Below are 19,072 nucleotides of genomic sequence, written 5' to 3'. Positions count from 1 at the left end.
GGAGAAAGTGCTCAGTGAACACTTGAAGGCAGAAATGCAGTATTTTCTTGTTTTTTGTAGTTTTCAACGAGGGGAAAAATGGCAGAAGTCTTCTTGAAGTCATCCAACCTTCCATTTTTGGGGATGAGGAAAGAGTAAGTCTCACAGAATGGGTGGATGGCAGAGCCACGAATGCTGATACCAGCTGTTTTGAAGAGCGTTACTTTTCTGGAAAGGTGTATGGCTAGACTATGGGGCTTTGCCTTCCAAAAATTCGCCCTGAGTATAACATTAGTTGGAATAACATTCCCCAAGAATCTGAGGTTCTCCTTGGGCCAGTTCTGATTTGGTCTTGTGTGAAAATGCAGTGCTCGTGTTGCCACATGGGGGCGCCATCGCTCTTCCTTTGCCGTGGTGGCTGGCTCCGCGGGTAGATCAGACTTCACTCCTTGAGAGGATTCTCAGAAGTTTGGAGAACACAGCCAGCCACCTCCTCTCCTTCTGGGTAGCTAAAAGCAAAATAAGTATGGTTTAACAGAGGCCTCAAGCTAGCAAGCTGAGGCTCAAGCAAGAAAGTCGGCCTTTTGCTACTAACCTCTTACATCCTTATGACCCAAACTATGGCATCACTGTTATAAGAGAAGATTCTTGCACTGATCTCAGACCTCGGATAGATCCCAGCCCAGTGCTTCTCAGCATACCTGGAGGTCTTGCTAAAATGCAGATTCTGATTCAGCAGGTCAGAGTGGGGCTGAAGAGTCCATTTCTAACAAGTTCCCAGGAGATGCCAATCATGGACTGTGCTTTGACTGGGAAAGACAACCTATAGGAGCCCCAGTTCCTTCATCTACAAAACTGGGGTAACACCAGACCTGTCTGGCATGTGAGATGATGGACATAGAAGGCATTGAAGAAAGAATAAAGGTATTGCTCACAATAGGTGTGTAACTTGCCCTTTAAAGTGCAGAGCAGCTGACCCAGACATCAACAGTCCGAGTTACCATAGCCTCCTGGCCTCCTTTCTTGTCCTTACCCCACCAGGAGCTTAGGCACCAGAGGAACAAGGTACGAAGTCAACCTAAGGACCAGAGATGTACCGCCTTCCCGTGTGGCGTGGTGATAGCCCCTGGTGGGGAGGGAGTCCTGCTTCCTGCCACTGGGGTGACCTGTGAATCCATCCCCCTGGATGGAGGAACAGGGTCCCTCTGTTCCTTTTAACTTGAGCCATTCCAATGGACTCAGCCTCATGTGATCCCATTAGTAGCCTCAGAAAGGAGCAGAAACAACACACTAACCCCTGTTCGAGGTGGGGTTCTGTAGCTGTGGATAGAGACTCCTAGAAAGCAGCGACTGGCCTCTGAATCCTGGGCATCCGCTGCAGAGAATCGAGGAAGAGCTTCAGAATGCCTGGGTTCCATGTGAGCCTCCTGAGGCCCAGATGTGTTTCCTTGCCTTAGCTTGTGGTGGAGAGGCCAAATCTGCCTGGGATAAAAGAGACAAGAAGGCTGGGCATGGTGGCTCATGTCTGTAATCTCAACACTTTGGGAGGCTGAGGCAGGTGGATCACCTGAGGTCAGGAGTTCAAGACCGGCCTGGCCAACATGGTGAAACCCCATCTCTACTAAAAATAAATTAGCCTGGCATGGTGGTCGGCGCCTGTAATTCCAGCTCTCTGGAGGCTAAGGCATGAGAATCCTTTGAACCCAGGAGGGGGAGGTTGCAGTGAGTCGAGATCGTGCTGCTGCACTCCAGCGTGGGCAACAAGAATGAAACTCCGTCTAAAAAAGAAAAAAAAAGAAGAAAAGAGACGAGAAGGCTGGACGTGGTGCCTCACGCCTGTTATCCTAGCACCTTGGGTGCTGTTATCCTAGCACCTAGCACCCTAGCACCTGAGGCGAGCAGATTGCCTGAGATCAGGAGTTTGAGACCATCCTGGTCAACACAGTGAAACCCCCTCTCTACCAAAAATAGAAAGGAGCCGAGTGTGGTGGTGCACACCTGTAATCCCAGCTACTCGGGAGGCTGAGGCATGAGAATTGTTTGAACCCGGGAGGTGGGAGTTGCAGTGAGCCGTGATTGCATCACTGCACTCCAGCCTGGGCAAGAGAGCGAGATTCTGTCTTAAAAAAAAAAAAAAAAAAAAAAAAAAAAAAGACAAGATTTCCCGGTGTATGAGGGTTCCCCCATTTCTTCAAAGAGGATTGCCTCTTGGCATTCATCACTGTCTACAAATTCTGTCTTGGCCAGCTTGTTTTCCAGATTTCTGTAATGTCCAATCTGGGAACGGGCAGAAGAGACAACACAGGAAGAGGCGGAGGAAAAAGGTGGGAGGGATCTCAGCCCCCAGGCCCTCCTTTGAGGTATAGCAGTGGCTCCAGTGTGCATCTGAATTCCTTGGGGGCCTTGTTATACAAACCACTGGGCCCACCCTCCAAGTTTCAGATTCCACAGGTCTTCAGCGGGGTCCTGGAGTTTCATTTCTTTTTTTTTTTTTTTTTTTTTTTTTGAGACGGAGTTTCACTCTTGTTACCCAGGCTGGAGTGCAATGGCGCGATCTCGGCTCACCGCAACCTCCGCCTCCTGGGTTCAGGCAATTCTCCTGCCTCAGCCTCCTGAGTAGCTGGGATTACAGGCACGCGCCACCATGCCCAGCTAATTTTTTGTATTTTTAGTAGAGACAGGGTTTCACCATGTTGATCAGGATGATCTCGATCTCTTGACCTCGTGATCCACCCGCCTCGGCCTCCCAAAGTGCTGGGATTACAGGCGTGAGCCACTGCGCCCGGCCCTGGAGTTTCATTTCTAACAAGCTCCCAAGTTAGCCTGCTGGTTTTGTTTTGCAGATAAAGAGTCCCGGTGATGGTGATGAGTAAAGGAGGAACAACTGGGGCTGCTGATTCACATCACAAACAGCTGCGGGTGATGGGGGTTGTGGGCGGGAGGTGGAAAGGACGAGACGGAGTACAATGGTGAGGAGCAGGAGAAGGAGGGGCACAGCGTTTCTGACGAAATGCCAAGGAAAGTTTGGAATTTCTCTGGAACGGTTTCTGATCACAGGATGTTGTATCTTGTGGGCTATGGGGCTTGGCCCTAGCTTGACTGTGGCCAGTGCGAGGATGCGGAACGGTTCTTCTCCGGGCGACTGGCTTGTCTCCGTGGTGCTCCTGACCACTCCCTGGCCTCACTGGGTGGCAGGCAAGTCTGTGACTTCTTTATCCGTGTGTGTCTTTTTCCTGGCCAGGTAGAAAGCTTCCTCAGGGTGGAGGAGGCATTTACCAGGTTGAGGTTCCTTCTCTAATGGCACCCACAAGCTGGGTCCCAGGTATGCACCCCTGTAATCCCAGCTACTCGGGAGGCTGAGGCGTGAGAATTGCTTGAACCTGGGAGGTGGGGGTTGCAGTGAGCCGTGATTGCATCACTGCACTCCAGCCTGGGCAAGAGAGTGAGATGTCCTCAAACTGCTCCTGTCCTCAAACTGGAGAATGGCTCTGTGGCCTCGAGGGGCCCTCACAGCCCAAGGGAAAGGCCTCGGGGTCTCTGATGTTCCGGGTGAGACACACGTGTCAGGCAATTTCCATTAAATCAGATCCAGCGCTTCAGCTTGCTCCACACAGCTTTTAAGGACACTAAAAATAAGCCCTAAATTGGAGCTAACTCATCAAGCAGCACTATCTGTTAATGAAATTGCTTCCTGTTAATTTGAGTTTACAAAGTAAGTGGCTCCTGACAGTCTGGCATGGCTGTCGTGGCACCCACCCCCCGGGAATGGGCGGCCCGTGGAAGACGTTCTGGCCTCAAGTGCCATGGCAAACAAGGGGACCCGGGGGCTACAACAAATGGGGAGCCTGGCTTTGTTTGTTGGCTTGTTTGTCCCTTTCGTAACCATTCTCTGAGCGGCCAGCTCTTAGTCTAGCGGGGCCTACAAATCGATAGATAATTAACAGTCAGCGTGCAAGGTAGTGACGAGATAGTACAAGAAGCTAGGGAGCAGCCTGAGGAGGTAGCCAAGAGCGGGGGTAAAGGATGAGTGTGTCAGCTGCATAAGTGAATGGAGAGAGGGTCTGGTGAGGAGCTGGAGGCGGAGGGAGAGCTGGACTACAGAGGTACAGGAAGTGACCAGCAGTCGGGGTGGAAAGCCCAGGGCGAAGAATGGAGACAGGTAAGGCTGACAAGACCCTGGCCAAGGCCTGCAGCGCAGATGCTGTCAGTGCGCGAAACGCCAGGACCCCACTTTATATGAAGCCACATAAAAGGCTCCCCTGCCTTCTTTTTGCAGTAATTACTTGATCTAGGGGTTGGAAGGATGCTGGTCTTGGAAAGGGGACCTTGTGAAATTCAAGACGAGAAACACCATCAGAGATGGGGTGGCGACAAGCAAAGTCAGATTCTAGGAAAGGCCAAAGAGACCCTGGCAGGGAGGAATCTGCCCTCACGATACAGGAAGGAGGAGGGCATCCTTACCCCAGCCCCTGCAACTTGAGGGCATCTGGATGTGTGCATGGAGAGAGCTGGCCCCCGAGTCACAGTGCCTTAGGCCCAGGCGCCTTTTCTGGGGGCACTGCTGCCTGAGTGTGGCCCATTTGAATAGGCAGGAGAGCGGGTCAGGGAGTTCAGCAGGTGTAGGACATCTTGGGTCTGCTTGTGGCTCCCGGGCCTGGCTGTGGAACCTACTGACGCCTGGCGCCCATTGTCAGAAACAGCAGCCAGGTCATCCAAGTGAGCAACATCTCAGGGAGGCCTGAAATATTTGGGGAGGGAATTCCTGGGGCTCAGAACACTTTTGTCTTTCATACTGAGACAAACGAGGGCTTCATTTGTACCTAGATGAAGGGCCTTGGTTTTTTCTTGAGGGTATTCGTAAGGCACGGTGAGTTTTTCCTTTTGGAGGCAGGGTCTCACTCTTTTGCCTAGGCTGGAGGACAGTGACATGATCATAGCTCAGTGTAGCCTCAAACTCCTGGGCTCAAGTGATCTTCCTGCCTCAGCCTTCTCAGTAATTGGGACTGCAGGCATGAGCCGCCATGCCTGGACAGCCATGGCAAGTTTTAAAGCTAGGACAGCATAGTGCAGTCTGCTTTGCATTATACAACGATCTGGCTGGTTTTGTGCAGAGGGAGAGAGTGGCCAGGCTGGCAGCAGGGAGGCTGGTGAGGATCTGGGCCAGGTGGTGGTTGACTGTGCAGCTGGAGCAGAGGGCTTTTAGCTTTAGGAGAGAGTGATGGTGGGTGAGGTGGTTGACGGGTAAGTGAGTGGAGGAGGGTGGCCTGGTTTCTGTGGTTAAATGAGGGCCCCCATGTGCAATGAGTACAATCAGAGGGATCTGAGTTTTTTTTTTGTTGTTGTTGTTTTTTGTTTTTTTGAAACAGAGTCTTGCTCTGTTGCCCAGGCTGGAGTGCAGTGGTGTGATCTTGGCTCACTGCAAACTCCACCTCCCGGTTTCAAGGGATTCTCCTGCCTTAGCCTCCCAAGTAGCTGGGATTACAGGTGTGAGCCATGATGCCTGGCTAATTTTTGTATTCGTAGTAGAGATGGGTTTTGCCATGTTGACCAGGCTGGTCTTGAACTCCTGACCTCAAGTGATCTGCCTGCTTCAGTCTCCCAAAGTGCTGGATTACAGGCATGAGAGACCAAGCCTGACTGTGATCTGCTTTTTAGGAAAAATATGGTTTTATACCTTAAGAAAGTCATGGGCTCTGTTTAGAGTGGAGATTCCAGGAGCCATGAGCAGAATAATCAGTTTGGGAAGTGTCTCCACAGCCCTCCTCCTCCAGTGCTTGGCCCTCAAGGGACAGGGAGTTGAGGGTGAAGGGGAAGGACTGGTGGGTTTGCAGGAAGAGCGGCTTTTGTGAGGATGCAGGTGGTTTGGGGTGAGGGCAGGACTAGGGGGGTTCAACCAGTCTAATGTCTCACATTCTGTTGTAAAATAGCTTTGGGGTTGAGCTGTCCCTGGAAGCGTTTGCCCGCATTTACGATAGCAGTGATCAAGGAAGTTCCCAGACAATGTGTGACCTCACCTTTTCTCTGGAGCAAGTGGGAAAGAGGAATACACCCATCCGGATGGCAGAGGGTATAGTCCAGCAGGGTCAGGGCCTTATCACAGGGCTGCTGTTCTTAGGAAGGACATGTGGGTAAGATGGCGGTGGCTTACACATGTAATCCCAGTACTTTGGGAGGCAGAGGTGGTTGGATCACTTGAGGTCAGGAGTCCGAGACCCTATCTCTAGTAAAAATGCAAAAAGCAGCTGAGAGTCATGGTGCACACCTGTATCCCATTTACTCACAGGCTGAGGCATGAGAATTGTTTGAACCTGGGAGGCGGAGGTTATGGTGAGCTTAGACGGCGCCACTGAACTCCAGCCTAGGCGACAGAGCGAGACTCCATCTCAAAAAAAAAAAAAGAAAATAAGGACACACAGACGCTGCTTTTCCAGGCCAGTCACTTGTGTGTCTTAGCATGCTCTCTGTTCCTAGTGGACCTACATGTGCTATCATGGGTCATTTTCTCCTTCTGATGAGAATGTGGATTGACATCCCTACCTCCCTTTCACACTGGGCCCTTGAGGGACAAGCTGGGCAGTGTGTGAAAGGTTTCTGTAGAGGCTGTGGGGATGTTCCCTTCATGCTGTTTTCCTGGGCCTTTTTAGAATTATTTCATAGGCAGACCTGGTGGTGAGTAAACTTCCCTTTTTTTCAGCCCTATTTGTGTTAAAATGGCCTAGTTTACACTTCACCAAAACCACGGAATCATGTGGACACTTTGTTAGGGCCCTTCCTGGGCCTTGGAGGTGGAGCTGCACGTTAGGAGGGATGCACCTCTGCCCTGGACCTCAGCGGGTCAAGTGCAAGCCGCCCAGTGATCGTGAGTGCGCTGGCTCCCCAGGGCTGCTGTCACAGAGGACTCCAGCCGGGGAGGCTTAAACAGAGCAGTCTGCTCTCATCATTCTGGAGGCTGGAAGTCTGAGATCCAGAGGCCGGCAGGCTGGTTCTGTCTCAGGCCGTGAAGAGAATCGGCTTCCGGTAGTCCCAGGCTTTCCTTGGTCATGGAGAGTCATTTCCCGTGACTCTTCACATAGCCTTCCCTCTGCAGGTCCCTGTGTCCAGACTTCCCCTTTTTATAAGGACGCCAGTCAGATTAGGGCCCACCCTAATGACTTCATTTTGACTTAACTCTAAAGATCTTCGTTCCAAATAAGGGGCTCTTCTGAGGTACTGGAGGTGAGCACTTCAACATCTCTTTTAAGGGGACATAAACCATGGCAGGCCCCTTTGCCTGTGGGTTTCTCCAGGACTTCCAGGGCACACATGCTCTGGCAGGGGCGTGCTGGCTGAGGGTTTCCAGGCCCGCCCTTGGAGCAGGGCCAGCAGCTGGCCTGCCAGGAAGGGCTCTGGGCTTGAGGGAGATGCCAAGGAACTGTTGTTGAGAACTGTCGGGGCAGCTCCACTTTACCAGGCTCTTTGCTGTTCTCTCTACCTTTGTGCCCCTCGACCTCCTCGATGGGCAGTTGTGTGAGGAGGCTTGAGACTGTGCAGAGCTGGTTCCATGACTGGCTTCCTGGACTCTCCACCACGGGAGTCCTGGGAACGTTCCGGAGAACCTGTCTGCAAATCATATCCAAATGTGCAGGAGCCCACCTTCCTACTTGGCCTGCATATACATGCCCAGAATCAGGGTGATCTGGGTTCTGGAGGGTTGGGAGGGGCCTGGCCTTCGGGTCCAGATTTGCATTGCTTGATGTGTACATTCTGAAAGACAGGGTGTGGGGACCCCGCCACCTCTCCTCCCAGGCCCGGGATAGTCAGGGCTGAGCCCAGAGGGCCTGACCTCTGCTGCGTGTCTGTCCTCCGCTGTGTGTCGTGCAAGGGACTGGATTTGGTTCTTCTCTGCATGTTGGTCATAGGAGTTGAGTAAATTAGGAGGACACCAACTCTAAAACGTAGCCTTGGCTTCAGAAACGCAGGACAAAAATGGCAACAACTGAATTTCAGATGTAGATCTTGTCGCGTTTAACATTTACGAGTGGCAATAAAAGGGAAGGTTGGAATTGTATCTGCAGTTCCCAACCACAAGCCCTAATTTTACACACTCAAACATCTGTTTTAAGATCATAGAAGAGAGTGTTGGGTAATTGGCTCCCTTTTGCCCTGGGCCCATCAGTTAGGCCCCATCAACTTTATTATAAATTCTCAGGGATTTATTAGTAAACAACATTTGGGGAGCCGGATGCTGCTGCGCTGTAGCCAGGGAGCTTGAGGTGTCTGAGTTCGGGCCTGTGCATCCATGCTTTCCGCCGTCAAGAGCTTCTAGCCCAGGGAACCCCTACTGTGCAAGAGGCCCCTGGGGCAGGAGGGAGAGGGAAAGAAGGTAGAAGGAGCAGCTTCCCGGGAAGGAGGCGCTGAGGGTTTGTTCCCACAGCCTGACCCACCCTGGGGGCCCATCTTGGGAGACTTGGGTGTGGAGGTGTCCGGCGGGCAGAGGTGGAAAGCTTTGGAATGGGATAGGCCTGGCCTCATCCTGGCTTCATCAGGTGTGCTGGGTGATGTTTTCTGTGCCTCAGTTTCCGTATCTGTAAAAATGGAGGCAATAATATTCCTTTTTCCTGAAGTGATCGTGGAGATGAACAAGAACACATGTGAGGGCCCAGCACTGTCTGGGCACACGGAGAAACCTGGCAAGTGGGTATGAGTACCAGGGAAGTGAAAGCAGAGGGCTGAAGAAGAAGATGGAGAAGCAGATGGCGGTCTGCGGGAGCACTGAGGGGTTCTGGGGGGCGGACAGAGCTGCTTCACCCACAGCGCCGGTGGCCTCCAGGTGTGGGAAGTTGCTGACTGCACCTCCATGTCAGGGCTGGGAGATTGGGCAGTGCCCCTGCACTGCCCAGCCCCTGCTAGCTCTGCAGCCTCATTCTAGCCCTTAGGTCAGGCGTCCCCAAACTTTTTACACAGGGGGCCAGTTCACTGTCCCTCAGACCGTTGGAGGGCTGCCACCTACTGTGCTCCTCTCACTGACCACCAGTGAAAGAGGTGCCCCTTCCTGAAGCGTGGTGGGGGGCTGGATAAATGGCCTCAGGGGGCGGCATGCGGCCTGCGGGCCGTAGTTTGGGGACGCCTGCCTTAGGTGGTCCCGGTGCACACCCAACCCGTGGCCCCACCCCTGGTCCACCTGCCGCCCCACCACCCTGCCTCCACTCCTTCAGGGGTGCTGAGCAAAGCCTGGTGTTGGCTGCGGTTGGCTGCAGTGGACTCCCAGGGGTGGGTGGTCCTCCTTAAGGAGGGCTGGGGGTGGGGTCTGGCCCAGCTTACTTTCTTATTTGTATGGTGGGGCACTCACAGGACAGGAGGATAATGGGAAACCAATTGTTCTGCAGGCCTGAGCTTCAGGGTTTGGGTGGAGGGATTGCCTGGCTTGGGGCCTCTCTTTTGGGTTTATTGGCCTTGGCACCTCCTGGCTGGCTGGCTGGCTGGCTGGCCCGCCTGGAAGAGCTGAAGCTGGAGCAATTTCTCCGGGTGGCACATGTCCCAGGATGGTTGCTCTCAGCGTGGAGCAGAGACAGGCTCAGCTTTCCTATTCGTGACCGAAAACTCCAAACTGGTCTCCCTGGGTTGGGTGATGAGGAACCCGAGTCTGCCCCAGAGCACCTGAGGGTAATGGGCTCCCAGCAACAAACACACAGCCTGGCTCTGTAGCTCGGACAGCCCTGAGCCTGAATCCCCACTCCCCTGTGACCCAGCCCTGGAGTCTCTAATTCAGCTCACTAAACCTCAGCGTCTTCGTTTGTGAACTGGGGTGTACTAATAGAATCCACCTGTGATGATTAAACAGGATGATGTGTGGCAAATGCTTAGTGCCACACCTGGCACCTACTAAGCACTAAATCAGTTGTAGCTGTTCCTGTTCATCAGTTTAAATGAGGCGTCGGCATTCAGTGGGAGATAAACCGAACCTGGGCTTGTTGGTGAGGCATAAAGAACACAGCCTCTTGAGTCATGTAGGGCCTGGTTCAAATCCTGCCTTTTCCATCTGTGTGACCTTGGGGTTCTGGGGCTCTGTGTCCTCCGAAAGTGAGCGCAAGAATATGACCTAGCTCATAGGGTTACTGTAAAAATTAAATGAAACAGTATCTTACTCAGTAAACGTAAGTTTTGTTGCTATTAATAGTATTATTCACATTCAAGGGAACATGTTTGTTTTTTGAGCCTTCTTCTCCACCCCCACATGTCCTGGCTCGGTGTTCAGCTATGTGGCTGGGGGTTGGGGTGGGGAGGTGGGAGCAAATCCTGTCAGTGTTGGGTGTAAAAGCTGAGGATCCCCCAATACCAAAAATTCGCCCACAGTTTCCCTGGTATCAGCATGTATCCATGTATCCTTTCACCCCAGCTCCAAACTGCCCAGGGAAGCCTTGAGTCTCAAGGCAAGCCAGAAACTGGCGTAATTCCCATTGGGGTCCTTGCAGGTCCAGGAGGGAAAAGACTTTTTTTTTTTTCCCTCCAAATAGGAAATTAGTGGCAGGAGAGGCCAGCTTGGCAGAGAGCTTGTGCCATGTTGTCTGCCAACTGGATTCAGAGGCATCCTCACTGGCGGCTGGAGCTCTGGTCTCACCCAAGACATAAACCTATGTGTCCCACCCATCACCCCAGGGTGAGCACAGCACTGTCCTCAGCCTTTGGGCACCCCAGGGAGTGACTACCCTGAAAGGTACCAGATTCTTCCTGTTAGAACCAGAGAAGCGCGCCAGGCCTCTGTCTCCCACCGGCAGTGAGATTTTGTCTTGCATGATCTCAAAGGCCCTGGGACAGGCTGGGGTCCCACCAGTAGGTGGGGAACAGTGACTCAGCCCCACTTCCACCCAAGTGAATCGGAGCATGCTCCCCAGTGGCTTCTTGTGCACTTTGAATCTAACCCTCCCTCTTCACCAAGGAGATCTGGGTCTGGCCTCACCCGACCCCTGCCTTCCTCCTACCCTGGAGCCTGCCTTTTGTTCCTTGAACATGCATGCGTGGTTCTGAGTCAGGGCTTTGTGTAGCAGTTTCCACTGCCTGGAGGGCTCCCCACAGACACTCCCATGCCTCCCTTCCTCACTTCTTCTGGTGTCTGCTTCTCCCTAGAGAGGCTTTCCTTGATGTCCCTCTGTAAGAGTAGCCTCGCCAGTGGCTCTTTTCTGTCACCCCATTTCTTTCAGAGGTCTTCACAAAAGGCGCAGAGTGAGGGGACTGAGAGAAAGGTCTCAGACCTAGACGCACCTGGGTGTCTGTTCCTGGTCTCCTCGTTGACCGGCTATGTGACCTTGGACAGGTTACTCACTCCCTCTGCGCCTTGTGTGTAACATGGACACAATAACAGGACTTTCTCTTAAAGGACTAGATGAGTTAATGCACGTAAAATGCTGAGAAGAGTCAGTGTTCAGGGAGTAAGAGCTATTACGATCACAGCCTATACCTCATGACTGGTATTGCAGCTGCCGGGCTGTAAGTTCCAGGAGGAACCACATCTAACCTGTTCATCACTCTACTCCAGGATATCAAGGGCACTCAATAAATGCTCACTGAGTAAACCAATGGTGCCAAGTTGATCACAGTGACCAGCAGAGCCTGGACTCAGGTGCAGAGAAGCTTGTTCTGGGGCCTGAACTTTGTTCATGCCACACTGACAGCCCTAGGTCAAAACATTTCAAACTGTTTTAACTCAAATCCTCTGCTTCAATTTAATGCTTTCCCTCCGGAACACAATTTATAAAACAAAAGGGTGTCCCTCCTGCCCACACAGGCTTGGCACCAAGTTCTGCTGCAGCAGAAGTGTCTTGGTCATGGTGGTGGAGGTGCAATGGGGCAGGGGACAGAAGTCAGCCTGACCTTCCCTTGCCCTTCACAAAGGCTAACTACCATAGCAGGAGATGCCCCTGGTGTGCAGGTGGGGAGTGCTGGGGACTGTTGACTCATCTGCCCTGCCCTCTGCTGCTTGGATTCCCCCAGGGGTCTGGACAATGGCCTGGCCTTTCCCCTGGTGCCCACTGCCGCCCAGGCTGGTGCTCTGGCCCTGGGAGATGAGTAGAGAGGGGACCTTGGGGCAAGGATGGTAGGTGCTTTGGAAAATTGGTCTGTGTCGGTTTTTCTGAGGGGCAAATGGGAGAAGCAGCCGGTAGTGCGGCCCTCAGGGTGTGCCTGGCCCATATGGGGAGAACGCTCAGAGGTGCTGGCATCTGCCTCTTGGGCAGCAGGGAGACAGCTGGCTGAGCCTACCTTGGCTGCCTCGTCCTGGGCAGTTCATGTGACCTTTGTGAGCCTCAGTCTTGTGTGGAAAGAGACAGTCTGTCTTATTACCTCCTCCTCCCTCCATCTGCCATACTTTCAGGCCTGCGGTAGCACCAAAACCTGAGATTCCACGGTTCAGGAACCATCAAACTAGGTGGGCTGGAATCTCCCCTCCTGGCAGCACCCCTGCCCGTCACAAGTGGCACTCCTGAGGCCTCCACATAGGTGTGGGAGCTGCACCCCTCTTCTTGTCCCCCTTCTGGGAGGGGACACTCCGCAATACTCTGCTTCTTCCTAAGAATTCCCTCTTGAAGGAAGTAAAAGGCCTACAAGCCCAGATTGCCAGCTTCGGAGTGACTGACTGTGGAGGTGGATGCCCCCCAGATCTCAGGACCTCACCAAGATCATGGCAGACATCTGGGCCTAAAATGATGAGATGGCTTGGAAGAACCAAGAGGAGCTGGACAAGTACTAGGTCTCAGCAGATTGAGGAGAGCACCACAGTGGTCTCCACAGTCTGCCGAGGTTGGAGCTGCTGAGATGATGCTCACAGAGCTGAGATGTACAGTCCAGTCCTTGGAGATCAACTGGAACGCCATGAAAAATCTGAAGACCAGCTTGGAGGACAGCCTGAGGGAGGTAGAGGCCTACAATGCCCTGCAGATGGAGCAGCACCATGGGATCCTGCCGTACCTGAAGTCAGAGCTAGGAGAGGCCCTAGCAGAGGGACAGCGACAGGCCCAGGAGTACGAGAGCCTACTGAACATCAGGTCAAGCTGGAGGCGGAGATCGCCACCTACCACCACCTGCTGGAAGATGGCAAAGACTTCAATCTTGGTGATGCCCCGGACAGCAGCAACTCCATGCAAACCATCCAAACGACCACCACTCACTGGATAGTAGATGGCAAAGTGGTGTCTGAAACCAACACCACCAAAGTTCTGAGACATTAAGCCAGCAGAAGCAGGGTACCCTTTGGGGAGCAGAGGCCAATAAAAAGTTCAGAGGTTTAAAAGAAAGAATTCCCTCTTTATAACATAAGGGTTAAAAGGCTGGAGAGTGCCTCCTCCAGCCTCTCTTCTACAGGCAGGAGGGGTGACAGGGTGGATGGGCGAAGGGCCCACCTGGACACCTCTTGGTCCATTCTGCTCAGGTGGCCTAGGTGTTCTTTTTAGAGTGGGACTTTCCTCCCAGTACCCTGAGTTTCAGGGTTCAGCCCAAATTCCAAATCGGGAAAATCCCATCTACCGTCATTGACTCTGTTCCCCAGGAGATCAAGCTGGCCGAGTAACAATTCCTTGCAGGGGAGGGACCTCCCCGCTCCCGCTTCCTCTTTCCCCTTCTGTCCCCTCCTTGTCTTCCTTCCTATCTCTCTGCCTGGCTGGAGCATCAGAGCATGCAACTACTAGAACCCTCCGTTCACTCCACAAACATGTACTCGCTGCCTGCTGTGAACAGGACTCCCATTTCTGCTTCTTTAGCTTGTGGTCCAGTGGCAGAGGGTTTGGGGAGAGCTGCATTACGAGCACGGGGGAGTGAAGCTCGGGCCTCACCCTTCCCTGTCTCTTTTCCCCCATTCTGAACTCGGTGTCCGTCCGTAAGACTTAGGGGCTGCTCGCCCACACCCAAGCCTCCTCATTACTCATGGGACCGCAGCTTCATTTGTTTGATTTATGTTTAATAGTCTACTGGTTTATACCTTTTCTCAGCAGTTTAATAATGATCCATCAACCTGTCTCCCTGGACTTAGATTTGGAAGGCCTGTGTCTCTTGGGGCCATTATGATTTTACAAAATGTTTAACCGGGGATCTAAAGTCTATCCTGGCTCGGCATATTCACATCTGCTCCCTGATGCTCAGCCCCTTCGGGAGTCAGTGTCCAGCATGCTTTCCCCCTACATTTTGTGATTCCCTCGTATGTTCATGGTCAGGCTGAGTTGGGGACCATGGCGGTATCTCAGCTGTGTTATTTTCCCTTACTCCAGGTTCTGTCTGCTGGGTCCTGGCAGGTCCCCTGGGCCCTGCTGACTCTGGCTAGGACCTCCCTCCAGTTCTGAAGGTCAGTGTCATCTCTCCCTAGAGCCACTTTCTAGAGTACTTCAGGTTCACCCATGTGGTCCTGAGCTCATGCAGAAGAAGAAAGAAGGTATCTCTTCCTTATTTGCGTTTGATTCAACTGTGGCGTCCTGCAGCCAGGCTTTTGGGGGTCCTTTGACACTGCAGGTTTCAATTGCTAGCTCTGTCCTTTCTTGCACCTGGGTTGAATAACCAAGAACAGAGCTGGCCATGCCTCTTCTCTTACTACTGGGTTTGTCTCTGGGTCCGTTTCTTCGTGCCTGGCCCTTTTTCTCTCAGGACAAGTCCTCTCCTGGGAGAGGCCTCAGTGTCTCAGCAGGTGGATACCTGGGGGCCATCATTCCAGGCTGTGAAGCCTGCCATTCATGAGCCCAGCCATGCTCACCCAGAAGCATCTCTCCATACACATTAGGCTTTGGGAGGTTGTTTAGGGATAATATTTTTCTCTAAGAATGTTGAGGGCCCTGAAGATGAGGGCTGCATGTATGGGTGGGGAGAGGTATGGGAAGATGGAGTTGCATGTACGGGTGGGTAGGTGGTTCTGGTTTGGTGGACTCCAGATTTTTTTTTTAAATTGCATTTTAGGTTTTGGGGTATATGTGAAGAACGTGCAAGATTTTTGCATAGGTACACACATGGCAGTGTGATTTGCTGTCTTCCTCCCCTTCACCTATATCTGGCATTTCTCCCCATGCTATCTCTCCCCACCTCCCCACCCCCCACTGTCCCTCCCCTATTTCCCCCCAACAGACCCCAGTGTGTGATATTCCCCTCCCTGTGTCCATGTGTTCTCATGTTCAACACCCACCTATGAGTGAGAACATGCGGTGTTTGATTTTCTGTTCTTGTGTCAGTTTGCTGAAAATGATGGTTTCCAGGTTCATCCATGTCCCTACAGAGGACACGAACTCATGGTTTTTTATGGCTGCATAGTATTCCATGGTGTATATGTGCCACATTTCCCCTGTCCAGTCTATCATCGATGGGCATTTGGGTTGGTTCCAGGTCTTTGCTATTGTAAACTGTGCTGCAATGAACATTCGTGTGCATGTGTCCTTATAGTAGAATGATTTATAATTGTTTGGATAGGATCCCAGATTTCTTTTTTTTTTTTTTTGAGACGGAGTTTCGCTCTTGTTACCCAGGCTGGAGTGCAATGGCGCGGTCTTGGCTCACCGCAACCTCCGCCTCCTGGGCTCAGGCAATTCTCCTGCCTCAGCCTCCTAAGTAGCTGGGATTACAGGCACGTGCCACCACGCCCAGCTAGTTTTTTGTCTTTTTTTTTTAGTAGAGACGGGGTTTCACCATGTTGACCAGGATGGTCTCGATCTCTCGACCTCGTGATCCACCCGCCTCGGCCTCCCAAAGTGCTGGGATTACAGGCTTGAGCCACCGCGCCCGGCCAGGATCCCAGATTTCTTAAGGAAATCCCTAATGCTAATTGTCCTAGGGTCACTGGTGTTCCTCAGGGGGGCCTCCAGAGTGTGCCTAGGAGAGTGCTGGGATGTACATCCCTGAGGATGTGGATAAATGGCCCTGAGCCATTGTATTAGGATTCTCCAGAAAGACAGAACCAGTAGGAGATAATGAAGAGAGACCGAAAGAAGAAAGAAATATGGGAGGGAATTTTTAGGGGGATTGGCGCGCATGATTATGGAGGCTGACAAGTCCCACTCCGGGCTGTCTACAAGCTGGAGACCCTGGAATGCTGGTAGCTTGGCTCAGGACGAACCTGAAAGTGTCAGACCAGGGGAGCTGATGGCGCACCTCTATGCCTGAGGCGCAAGGCCTGAGAAACTGGCAGGCCACGGGTGCAAGTCCTAGTCAGGAGACCAGAGAGACCGGAGTTCTGATGTCCAAGGTCCTGCAGGAGAGGATGGATGTCCCAGCTCCAGTGGGGAGAGAGGCGAGTTCCTTTTTCCTCTGCCTTTTTGTTCTATCCAGGCCCTCAGGCATTTGGATGGTGCCTGCCCACATTGGGTGAGGGCAGATCTTCCTTGTTGGGTCCACTGATTCAAATGCCAATCTCTTACGGAAACATCCTCACAGACGTATCCAGAAATAATGCTTTCCCATCTGAGTATCCCTTAATCAGTCAAGCAGATACGTAAAATCAACCGTCACAGCCATTCAGTCTCACTCAAGGGAGGAATAAATAAGGGGTTGGTGTCAAGGGTCAGTCTCCGGCCATTGGGGGCTGACTTCTAGGCTGTCTTAGGGAGAGCATGTGCCTCCTTTGAGAAAGGCTGCTTGGCCTATGACATTAGGACCCTGATCTTGTCCTTATTCATTATTTGTTTATACAATAATTTTTAACTAAAGATGAATAATGAGCAAAATAGATGCTAAAGCCCCTGAAGTGCCATGGGGACAGACACTTGATAATCACACATAGGAAAGCCTCGGTGTAAACCAGGCGTCCCCAAACTATGGCCCGTGGGCCGCATGCGGCCCCCTGAGGCCATTTATCCGGCCCCCTGCCGCACTTCAGGAAGCGGCACCTCTTTCACTGGTGGTCGGTGAGAGGAGCACAGTATGTGGCGGCCCTCCAACGGTCTGAGGGACAGTGAACTGGCCCCCTGTGTAAAAAGTTTGGGGATGCCTGGTAAAAACTGACAAATACTGTGAGGAAGAGAGCCTTCCACCATGGGAAGGCATGTTTAGGCTGAGAACCTGAAAGATGACCTTGAGTTAATTGAGGCAGAAGGGTGGGGTGGGTGTGTGGGTAGGGATGAGAAAGAACACCTACATCCAGGCCTCAGGCTCAGCCAAGAGGACTTGGGGCGTCCTTTGGGGAACGGGAATGATGAGGCGGTTTGCTTATGCAGTGTGACCCTGTTCACTCCCACTCACCCTTTAGGGTGGCTTGTGACTACTCTGGAAATGACACCCAGTGTTTTGCTTATGGGAAAAATCGTTAGTGTTCAGAGTAAGTTTGTTGGCAGGCTGAAGAGATCCTTTTTGCTTTGCTTTATTCATTGTTATGAATTGCAATTCAAGACAGCTTAATGGTGAAATTGCTATAAAATGGCAGAGAAAACATTTCTTTGGGTATTAGTTTTGTTTTAGTAAATTACAAAGTAGTGATTTAACTTGCCACCTTCAGGATTATTTCTGCCTCTCTGTGGGGTAATATAGTCAGTGATATCTACTACAGCCCTCATTTTCTAGAGAACACAGATACATAATCTCCCAATATGCTCTTGAGCAAACTAAATTACCAGTGACATTTGATCTCTCCCATATGGAACCAAGCGCGTGCCACTTGGAGTGTGAGGGTGTTTGTGGAGGATGCTAGAGATTCATGGGGATTCTGCAGCAAAGGAGACAGAGGATTAAAGATGGAAATTGGGTCCCAGTGGAGAGTCACTGGAAAGGGGTCCCTGCATGTGCAAACCTGTGCAGGAGTTCCCCAATGGCATTGCTGCACCAAGGCTGGGAGGCAAATTTGGCTACATCCACAGGCACATGGGAGTCCAGAGAAATGAAAGGAGGCTGAGTCTCAGAGTGGGGAGCCCAGCCTGCCCTCTGGCGATGTAGGCTATTTGTGCATCACAAGCTTCCCAGCTGACTCTTTAGTATATGTGATGCCACAGTGAGCACATGGCTGTTTAGTTTTTTAATTTTTTTGAGACAGAGTCTCGCTCTGTCACCCAGGCTGGAGTGCAGTGGTGCGATCTTGGCTCACTGCAACCTCTGCCTCCTGGGTTCAAGTGATTCTCCTGCCTCTGCCCTCCAAGTATCTGGGAGTACAGGCACCTGCCACCAAGCCTGGCTAATTTTTTATTATTAGTAGAGATGGGGTTTCACCATGTTGACCAGGCTGGTCTCAAACTCCTGACCTCAGGTCATCTGCCCTCCTCAGCCTTCTGAAGTGCTGGGATTACAGGTATGAGCCACCATGCCTGGCCACACGTGGCTGTTGAATACACATTTTCTGAGTCTCTACTATGTGCTTATTGGACACTACTGGGCAATAGGTCACACGTCTGTCCCCTACAGATCTCAGAGTGTGGAGGGGCACTGATACTGGAGTACCATCAAGTATGTTGTTCACAGGACAGAATGTGGACCAGCAGCCATTCTGCCTGGGGCTCTCAGGGAATGCTTCATTGAGCTAAGGTCTGGCTGAGCCTTGAACGCTGTAAGAATATTCCAAGCAGAGAAGGGAAGGGAAGGAAAGGAAGGGCAGTCCAGGGAGAAGAGACATCATGGCAAGGGCACAGAGGTGTGAAGTCCTGCTGTTGTTGAAGGCGGTGGGCAGGTACAGTTTCCAGAGGGTGCCTTTTGAGGGGGAGAGAGTGGGAGGATGGTGGGACCAGATGGTGAGGGGTCTTTTTTTTTTTTTTTGGAGATGGAGTTTCGCTCTTGTTACCCGGGCTGGAGTGCAATGGCACGATCTCGGCTCACCGCAACCTCCACCTCCTGGGTTCAGGCAATTCTCCTGCCTCAGCCTCCTGAGTAGCTGGGATTACAGGCACGCGCCACCATGCCCAGCTAATTTTTTTTTGTATTTTTAGTAGAGACGGGGTTTCATCATGTTGACCAGGATGGTCTCGATCTCTTGACCTCGTGATCCACCCACCTCGGCCTCCCAAAGTGCTGGGATTATAGGCGTGAGCCACCGCGCCCGGCGGTGAGGGGTCTTGAATGGTATCTCAGACTGGACTCCTCCTCATGGGCCTGGCTTTGGGGTAAAATGGTTTTAGGATTTTGGAAGAGCCCCTCTGAGACTCATCTCTTCAACCTAATTCCCTATCTAGAGGGGTGC

At 52.1% G+C, this 19,072-nt stretch overlaps 1 long non-coding RNA gene across 1 annotated transcript in view; it reads left to right on the top strand.

The window, feature by feature from the left end:
* Positions 1-2,994: 2,994 nt before the first annotated feature.
* LOC141580448 (uncharacterized) overlaps positions 2,995-19,072 on the top strand; it is a 94,810-nt gene continuing 78,732 nt past the window's right edge. Inside the window, exon 1 of the long non-coding RNA XR_012512635.1 lies at positions 2,995-3,174. This is a non-coding gene — a long non-coding RNA (uncharacterized LOC141580448). The remainder of the gene's footprint in view (positions 3,175-19,072) is intronic.

This window comes from Saimiri boliviensis, chromosome 1, assembly GCF_048565385.1.
Source record: "Saimiri boliviensis isolate mSaiBol1 chromosome 1, mSaiBol1.pri, whole genome shotgun sequence".
NCBI classification, from domain to species: domain Eukaryota; kingdom Metazoa; phylum Chordata; class Mammalia; order Primates; family Cebidae; genus Saimiri; species Saimiri boliviensis.
The sequence above is the reverse complement of the archived record's forward strand: the minus strand, read 5'-3'. Positions and strand labels throughout refer to the sequence as shown.